Source organism: Glycine max, chromosome 20 (genome assembly GCF_000004515.6).
Source record: "Glycine max cultivar Williams 82 chromosome 20, Glycine_max_v4.0, whole genome shotgun sequence".
Lineage (NCBI taxonomy): Eukaryota > Viridiplantae > Streptophyta > Magnoliopsida > Fabales > Fabaceae > Glycine > Glycine max.
This window is the reverse complement of record NC_038256.2, coordinates 29,099,277-29,107,924: the sequence shown is the minus strand read 5'-3', so window position 1 is coordinate 29,107,924 and position 8,648 is coordinate 29,099,277. Positions and strand designations below refer to the sequence as shown.

The 8,648-nt window shown below is 39.4% G+C and overlaps 1 non-coding gene across 1 annotated transcript; it reads right to left on the bottom strand.

The window, feature by feature from the left end:
- Window positions 1-8,097: 8,097 nt before the first annotated feature.
- LOC113000818 (small nucleolar RNA R71) lies at window positions 8,098-8,204 on the bottom strand. The gene has a single exon (XR_003266139.1). It is a non-coding gene; the product is annotated as a small nucleolar RNA R71 (small nucleolar RNA).
- Between the last annotated feature and the right edge of the window lie 444 nt (window positions 8,205-8,648).

Here is an 8,648-nt window from a genome sequence, read left to right as displayed (position 1 = left end):
TGCTTTTTTTTATAAAAAAAATGAACAAGGAAAAAAATACATATTGTGTTTTTTTATTGATTGAACACTACTTTTCCTAACACGCGTTGATTGAACACTTCTTTTTTCTGATACACATACCAACCATATTAAATATAAATGCAGTCTAAACCATCTATATTGTTGAACCAAAGCCATTGTGTTCTCCTCTACCTCTAAAGTCACCTTTATCTAAGCCACCTCTATTATGGTAACCACCTCCCTAGTTCCCACCACCTACTCCAACAAAATTTTCATTTGAACCTTCATTTACACCATCATCGCTTGGGGCATTTGTTGTGTTCCAACTGCTATTGCTTCTCTAAATGGTGTTTTGATTAACATCACCAGATCCAAAATTCCAATTACTTTTCTTGCCCCATTTATAATATTTATTTCCAACACTCCAAGAAGATTTGTTAGAGTTCCAATTGTTATTGCTTGGATTAGAAGCCTAGTTACCACTGCTCCTAGAGTCAAAATAAGTGAGGATATGTTGCTTGATGTTTTAAGGAAAACAATTACAAATGCTATCGGAGGTAGAAAAATTTTAGTTGACTTTTTTTTACCGCCAACCTGTTTATGTAGGTGATAATTGTGTTGAATACGAGTGTATGGAGCCTAAACGTGACAATGATGTGTAAAAAATATTTATCATCTTTTCAAAATTTAGTAGCAAAGGTCTAATTGATTTGAATGCAACTTCTGGTCGATCAGTAGATGAAGTTTTTGCCCTACTATGCAAACCAAGGAAACTCAGATATGTCGATGAGATCATTGCTCAGATGCCTGATAAATCTGTGTAGTCATGTTTGTTTTTACTTTATAAAAATCATACGTTTTTTTTTTAAAAAAGAAAAGTCTTTATTGGTACTATATGTGTGTTGTTTAAACAGTTGTTGAATGCAAATAGAAAAGTAACTGAACCATAACATAAACTAAAAAAAGTCAAAACAACAATAGTTATGCATAATACAACAAAATATACCAATAATGCAACAATAAAGCAAAAGGTCAACCACCTCTGCCACCCTTACCACTATCCTTGTCAATCCTTTTCTTGGGTCTCTCTGCATCTAAGTTGCACTCAGCTCCTAAGCCCTTCTGCAACAATTTTAAAGCTTGTCGTATAAGCCGATGATGACTTATGCCCTTTGGAATAGCTCTGAGGTTCAACAAGCTCTACATAGCTACTAATGCTATCCATAATCAGTCCTGCAATAACAATTGCATTACAATTGGTAACTATTTTTTCAATGAGAATGCAGAAAAAAATAAAATTGAAAATCCAATTTAAATTACCAGGCAAGAGTAGTCTCCATCTAGTACATAACTTGGTAGTGGCTGCCCAAGCTATGGTTGTACTCTAACCAACGATAAACGTACGAGACCACATAGTGGTTGTCCCTCCTTTGGCGGAATGACATAGGGATGGGAAACCTTGTAAAACAAGGGCAAATAGTTATAGGTGCAAGCCCAAGGACCCCCAGGTGGCACAACATTGCCAAGAGGAATGATATGTCATTGCCACTCTGCACACCTAATCACAAAGCTTATATGCAAGACGAAGAGGTGGCTAGCGTGGAACTATTTGGACATGGCTAAATTGCCTCTGCACCATCTCTAGACGATAAGGCCTCACACTAGTCTCGCATATAATAAAGCTAGAGAAAATAGACAATTGTGTTAAAGGCCTCACTGCCCTATGGTCCTCAAATGGACACCACACGACAACATCCATTTGTAGGTCATCCAGTCTCTCACTCACACAAAAGGGAATGCCCAAAACCTCTCAACAGCTTCCATCTAGTGGCTACCAGGTCATACATAACATACTCCTCCATCTTTGAGTAGCCAACAGTGAGTAGATGCGCAAATACCCATGACTGCAAACAATATCAATAAGAATATTAATTACAATATTAAAACAAATTAAAATACTAAAATAATTTACTTACCATGAGTATGTCATATAACCTCCACACTGCTTGTTGCTAAATTGGCTCACATAGGAGAGATGGTTGTACAGGTACGCTAGTGCAACTACTCCTCATTCTTACTCGTGGCAAACATTCATGTTACCAAGGTAATTAAGGTAGGCGACTTGGACGTGATTGAAGGACTTGTTGGCAAATATCATATTGCCAATCAAGTGCAAGAGATAAGTCGTCGCAACCCAAACATAAGAGCCTGATTCAATGTAATGGTTGTAAAGGTCTTCTAGCCACGTTAACCTTACCCTAGCATCAGCGTTTCCCACCACAAAAGCCTTTGTCTCTGTCGGAATGCCCAAATGACTCATCAGTAGGATCTTCACCAACTTTCTATCAAAGAATGACGGGACATGATTGATGTGCCATTATTTTCTCCTATTTCTTAACTCTTTTTGCACCATTTTTAGTACTGATTAATCTTCATTGTGAAATTAATTAGGCAGTTTTATTATTTGGGCCCATTCATCTAATTTGATGTTTTTAATCTAATTTCAGGAATTAATGAAGCATTGGGCTTGAATCCATAATTGGGCTTGAACTTGAAGATGACAGACTATTTTATTCAACAAAATTTTATCTTATCTAGACTTTATCTTATCTAGATATTATTTAGATTTGATCTCATCTATATATTATTTCATCTAGATCTTATCTTATCTAGATTTTATTTTATTTTTATTTAAGGGCAAGGATTATAATCAGATTTGTAAGCTTTGGGGCTGGAAAACTATATAACAACACCAAGGTTCTAGTCTAGGCTCTTCTCTTCCCTTCTCTCCTCTCTTTCTCCAATATTCGTTATTTGAGTGAGAGGCTTCTCTTCTTCTATTAGACATTTTTTCATTTTGCAATTCCAGTTTTTACTTTTCGTTCAGCAATAAAATTTCGTTCTTCAATCCATAATTTCGTTATCTATTGATTAATGGAAGGCTAAGTCTCCAGCGTTGTTTTCTCTTGAGGATCAAGCACAGTTCTCTCTGAGGTTCTATTATTACTATTAAATTCTGTTCAGTTTTTCCTTTTCACTAACTACTCCGAATTTGTTGCTATTAAGTCATGCAGGCATAGTGCTTGATTAATTGTCTCTACGCTTAATTTACGTTCATGCTTAAAGATCATGTATGATTAATTGGTGTATGTGTTGCTTAATCACATAATGAACGCCTTATGTTAAATTTCGCTTATTAATTTAATTTAGGGTTGGATTAAGTGGTTGAACTGATAAAGGATCCCCTCTCGTAACCTAGGATAAGAGACTTGCTTGTGACTCAAGGGGAACCAACGTTTTTAAATTAGGAAATTTTCAAATTCAAATCTATTCCCTGTTAAATTTACAAATTCAAACAACCCCCCCCCCCCCCCCCCCCCCCATTTGTTACTATTTTCCTACTATTTGTCATGAACATTTGGTGTATCATTGCTCGTTGGGAAACGACCTAGGATCACTTCCTAATTACTACATTTTAATGTTTATTTGATTCGGGTACGACCTCGATCAAATTTGGCGCCGTTGCTGGGGAGCAGTGTACAAAGGTTCATAATAGCTAGTGATTCATGTTTTATGTTTAGTTGTTTTATGCTTTCGTGTGTTGTGTTAGTTTTGTGTTCGTGTTGCGTTAAGTGTGTTTAGAGTCTTGTTATTTTGTTTAGTGTGGTGTTTTGTTTTAGTTTTTCTGTTCAGCACTTCCCCTGTATCAGTTTTTGTGTTTTGCTATGAATAGTGCTTTGCGACGGATTTAGCGACCACTTTTGTGAACTGGAAAACAGGGTAGTAGTGGAAATCCCTTAGTGACAGATTTTAGAGACCACCCTTGCTGAATTAATTGGGATTTTTTTGTTTTGGTAGCTATAGTTGTTATTTTTGGCTGAATGTTTTTATGGTCACTTCTTTTGATCCATATTTTGTGGGAAAAATAGTTGGAACCTTTAGTTTGGTCAGATTTGAAAGTTCCAAAAAAGTAGCAAATTTGATTTTTGTCAAAACTTCAAACGGCCATAACTTTTGCTCCGGTTATCAGAATCGCTATTATTATATATGTATTTGGGGTAGGAAAAAATTTACAATGCGGTGGTAGCCTGCCATAGGCTGGCTGAGGTCTCCTTCTTCCAAAAATTGCGATTTTGTCAAAAGTTTTTTATTTTCCAAGTATTATTCTCTTATTTTTCTCAACTTATCATTTTTAGCTTCTATAGTTAGACTTTGAATTTTTGTTTGAAATTTTTGGTGCTATCTTCTCATAATTTTATAAGGTTGCTCACAAAATTTCAAGTCATTTGGATATCATTTAATGGTAGCTGTAGTTCAAACCTACATTGTTACTTGCATAAGAAGGCAACTAGTTGTGCATGCTGAATATAGTGTATGACTAGAGACAATCCATCTGACTTACAACCCTTTGATCCTAAGATAGATAGGACATTTCATAGATTAGTTAGACATCAGTTAGTACCTTTTGAGCATCCTGAGCATTCTGTTATTGGTGATTTTGAGCATTATTGTTTTGAACATTCTGAGAACATGGCACAACCTCCACCCCGTGAGAGGACTCTAAGGGAAATGGCTGAACCTGATTTCACCTACGAAAGCTTGTGCATCCAATACCCTGATGAGGATTTCCCATATATTCTTAAAACTGGACTGATCCATTTGCTTCCAAAGTTTCATGGCCTTGCAGGTGAAGACCCGCACAAACATCTGAAAGAATTCCATATTGTCTGCTCCACCATGAAACCCCCAAATGTCCAGGAGAATCACATATTTTTGAAGGCCTTTCCTCATTCTTTAGAGGGAGTGGCAAAGGACTGGCTTTATTAACTTGCTCCACGGTCCATCACGAGCTGGGATGACCTCAAGAGAGTATTCAACAACAACAACAACGCCTTATCCCACTAGGTGGGGTCGGCTACATGGATCAACTTCCGCCATAATGTTCTATCAAGTACCATACTTCTATCCAAATCATTAAGTTCGAGATCCTTTTTGATAACCTCTCTTATAGTCTTTTTGGGTCTTCCTCTGCCTCGAATTGTTTGTCTTCTCTCCATCTGGTCTACTCTCTTCACTACAGAGTCTACCGGTCTTCTCTCTACATGCCCAAACCACCTAAGTCTATTTTCCACCATCTTCTCTACAATAGGCGCTACTCCAACCCTCTCTCTAATAGCTTCGTTTCTAATTTTATCCTGTCGAGTCTTACCACACATCCACCGCAACATCCTCATCTCCGCTACACCTACTTTATTCTCATGTTGGCTCTTGACCGCCCAACATTCTGTTCCGTACAAAATCGTCGGTCTTACCGCAGTCCGATAAAACTTTCCCTTTAGCTTGATCGGTACCTTTGCATCACATAACACCCCCGATGCTTTTCTCCATTTCATCCATCCTGCTTGAATGCGATGATTCACATCCCCTTCAATTTCCCCATCATCCTGTATTACAGACCCAAGATATTTAAACCGTGTGACTTGAGGGATAATATGGTCTCCTATTTTCACCTCTGAGTTAGAAACCCTCCTTCTTTTGTTGAACTTACATTCCATATACTCCGATTTGCTTCTGCTTAGGCGAAAGCCATGTGTTTCTAGAGCTCGTCTCCAAGTTTCCAACCTCTCATTCAACTCCTCCCTCGACTCTCCAAGGAGGACTATGTCATCTGCAAAAAGCATGCATCTCGGCGCTATCTCTTGGATTTGTTCTGTGAGGACATCCAGAATTAAGGTAAAAAGGTAGGGGCTAAGGGTTGACCCTTGATGCAAACCAATTGTGATGGGAAAATCGTCTGACTCTCCACCCTGTGTCCTAACACTAGTCGATACCTTATCATACATATCTTGGATAGCTCGAATATATGCAACCCTAACCCCTTTCTTCTCTAGAGCTTTCCACAAAATCTCTCTAGGCACTCTATCATACGCTTTCTCCAAGTCAATAAAAATCAAGTGCAAGTCTTGTTGGGCCATGCGATATTGCTCCATCACCCGCCGTAATAAATAAATCGCTTCCATGGTCGACCTTCCCGGCATGAAACCAAATTGATTCTTAGTAACTTGAGTCTCCTTTCTTAATCTCCGTTCGATCACTCTTTCCCATAATTTCATGGTATGACTCATGAGCTTGATTCCCCTATAATTTGCACAATTTTGTATATCCCCCTTGTTCTTATAGATTGGCACTAACGTGCTTCTCCTCCATTCCTCCGGCATGCGTTTTGACCTCAGAATTTCGTTAAAGAGTTCGGTGAGCCACTCAAGACCTCTATCTCCAAGAGTTTTCCACACTTCAATAGGTATGTTGTCTGGCCCCACCGCCTTACCGTTACTCATTCTTTTCAACGCTTCCTTTACTTCCTGTTTCTGAATCCGACGATAGTACTTATAGTTCCGGTCCTCTTCTCTTGTGTCTAGACTGCTAGAGTCATATCCATATCCATCATTAAATAAGTTGTGGAAATACGCCTTCCACCTTTCCTTGATATCTTTTTCATGCACTAAGACTTTGCCTTCTTCATCCTTAACACACTTTACTTGATCCAAATCTCTAGTCTTCCTCTCTCTACCCTTAGCAAGCCTATATATAGATCTTTCTCCGTCCCTGGTTCCTAGAGCTTGGTATAGTCCGTCAAAAGCTTGGGCTCTTGCCTCACTCACCTCCTTTTTGGTTTCATTTCTAGCTATCTTATACTTATCCCAAGTTTCAGAATTTCTACACCTAGACCACTCCTTGAAACACTCCTTTTTTACTCTAACTTTGCTCTGAACATTTTCATTCCACCACCACGATTCTTTACCCCTAGGTCCAAAACCTCTAGATTCACCCAACGTCTCTTTAGCCACTTTAATAATCTCTTGGGACATCTTGTTCCACATATCATTTGCACTTCCTTGTGATTGTCCACACCATCCCTCCCATATCTTTTGTTGGAAGATTCCTTGTTTCTCACCCTTCAAGTGCCACCATTTGATCCTTGGTGCTACCATAGGACTTCTTCTCTTTGCCCTATCTCTAATTCTTACATCCATAACCAAAACTCTATGTTGGGTAGTCAAGCTCTCTCCCGGGATAACTTTATAGTTCAAGCAATACTTCCTATCAGACTTCCTGATAAGGAAGAAATCTATCTGAGAACATGTCCCTCCACTTTTGTAAGTGATGAGATGTTCCTCTCTTTTCTTAAACCATGTATTGGCTATAGAAAGATCCAAAGCCTCCGAAAACTCCAAGATGGATTTACCCTCCCCATTCATCTCCCCTAGGCCAAAACCCCCATGCACCCCCTCAAAACCTCTAGCCATGCTACCTACATGTCCATTGAGATCCCCTCCTAGGAAAACTTTCTCTCCTTGGGGTATGTCCTGAAGTACCCCTTCTAGATCCTCCCAAAATTTTACCTTAAAGTGTTATGCTAACCCAACCTGAGGTGCGTACCCACTAATAACATTAAAGGTGTCCTGTCCCACTACCAATTTTAAGGCTATGATACGATCTCCTACTCTTCTTACATCCACGACATCCTTCTTCCACTCCTTGTCCACAATAATCCCTACCCCATTTCTTGATCTGATTTTTCCCGTATACCACAGCTTAAATCCCGAGTTGTCTAATTCTTTCGCTTTTTCACCTGTCCACTTAGTTTCTTGTAGGCACATAAAATTGATCTTCCTCCTCACCATAACATCCACTATTTCCATAGATTTTCCAGTAAGTGTGCCTATATTCCATGTACCAAAGCGAATCCTCTTGTCATGAACTAGCTTCTTTACCCACACCCGTTCACGAAAATGTGGGAACCCTTGCTTACTTTTCACTACATCCGGGCGGCGATGCAGCGGCCCTTGCTCTTTTGACACTGTACTCGAGCCATACAGCGCGTTGCTTCCGGGCAACGACCTAGCATTCACATTATTACGTAATTGATCCATGTCATAGAGATTCGACAAAGTTTAACGTTGGCTGTCGAAAGCCTAACACAACCCTCTCCTTTTATCCGGGCTTGGGACCGGCTAAGAATAGCAAAGCTAACCTAGGCAGGATTACCTCAAGAGAGTATTCTTAGAAAAAAATTTCCCAGCTTCCAGGACCACGACCATCAGAAAAGATATTTCAGGAATTAGGCAACTCAGTGGAAAGAGCTTATATGAATACTGGGAGAGATTTAAGAAACTATGTGCCAGTTGTCCTCACCACCAGATTTCTGAGCAGCTTCTCCTCCAATATTTTTATGAAGGACTCAGTAACATGGAAAGAAGTATGATAGATGCTGCCAGTGGTGGAGCCCTTGGAGACATGACCCCTGCCGAAGCCAGAAATTTAATTGAGAAGATGGCTTCCAACTCCCAGCAATTTAGTGCCAAAAATGATGCTATTGTCATTAGAGGAGTGCATGAAGTAGCCACGAATTCATCTTCATCAGCCGAGACTAAGAAGCTTGAAGGTAAACTAGATGCCTTGGTTAACCTGGTAACCCAACTGGCCGTGAATCAAAAATCTGCACCTGTTGCCAGACTCTGTGGTTTATGCTCCTCTGCCAACCACCACACATACCTTTGCCCTTCTGTGCAACAATCTGAAGCAATTGAACAGCCTGAAGCTTATGCTGCAAACATCTACAACAGACCTCCTCAACCTCAGCAGCA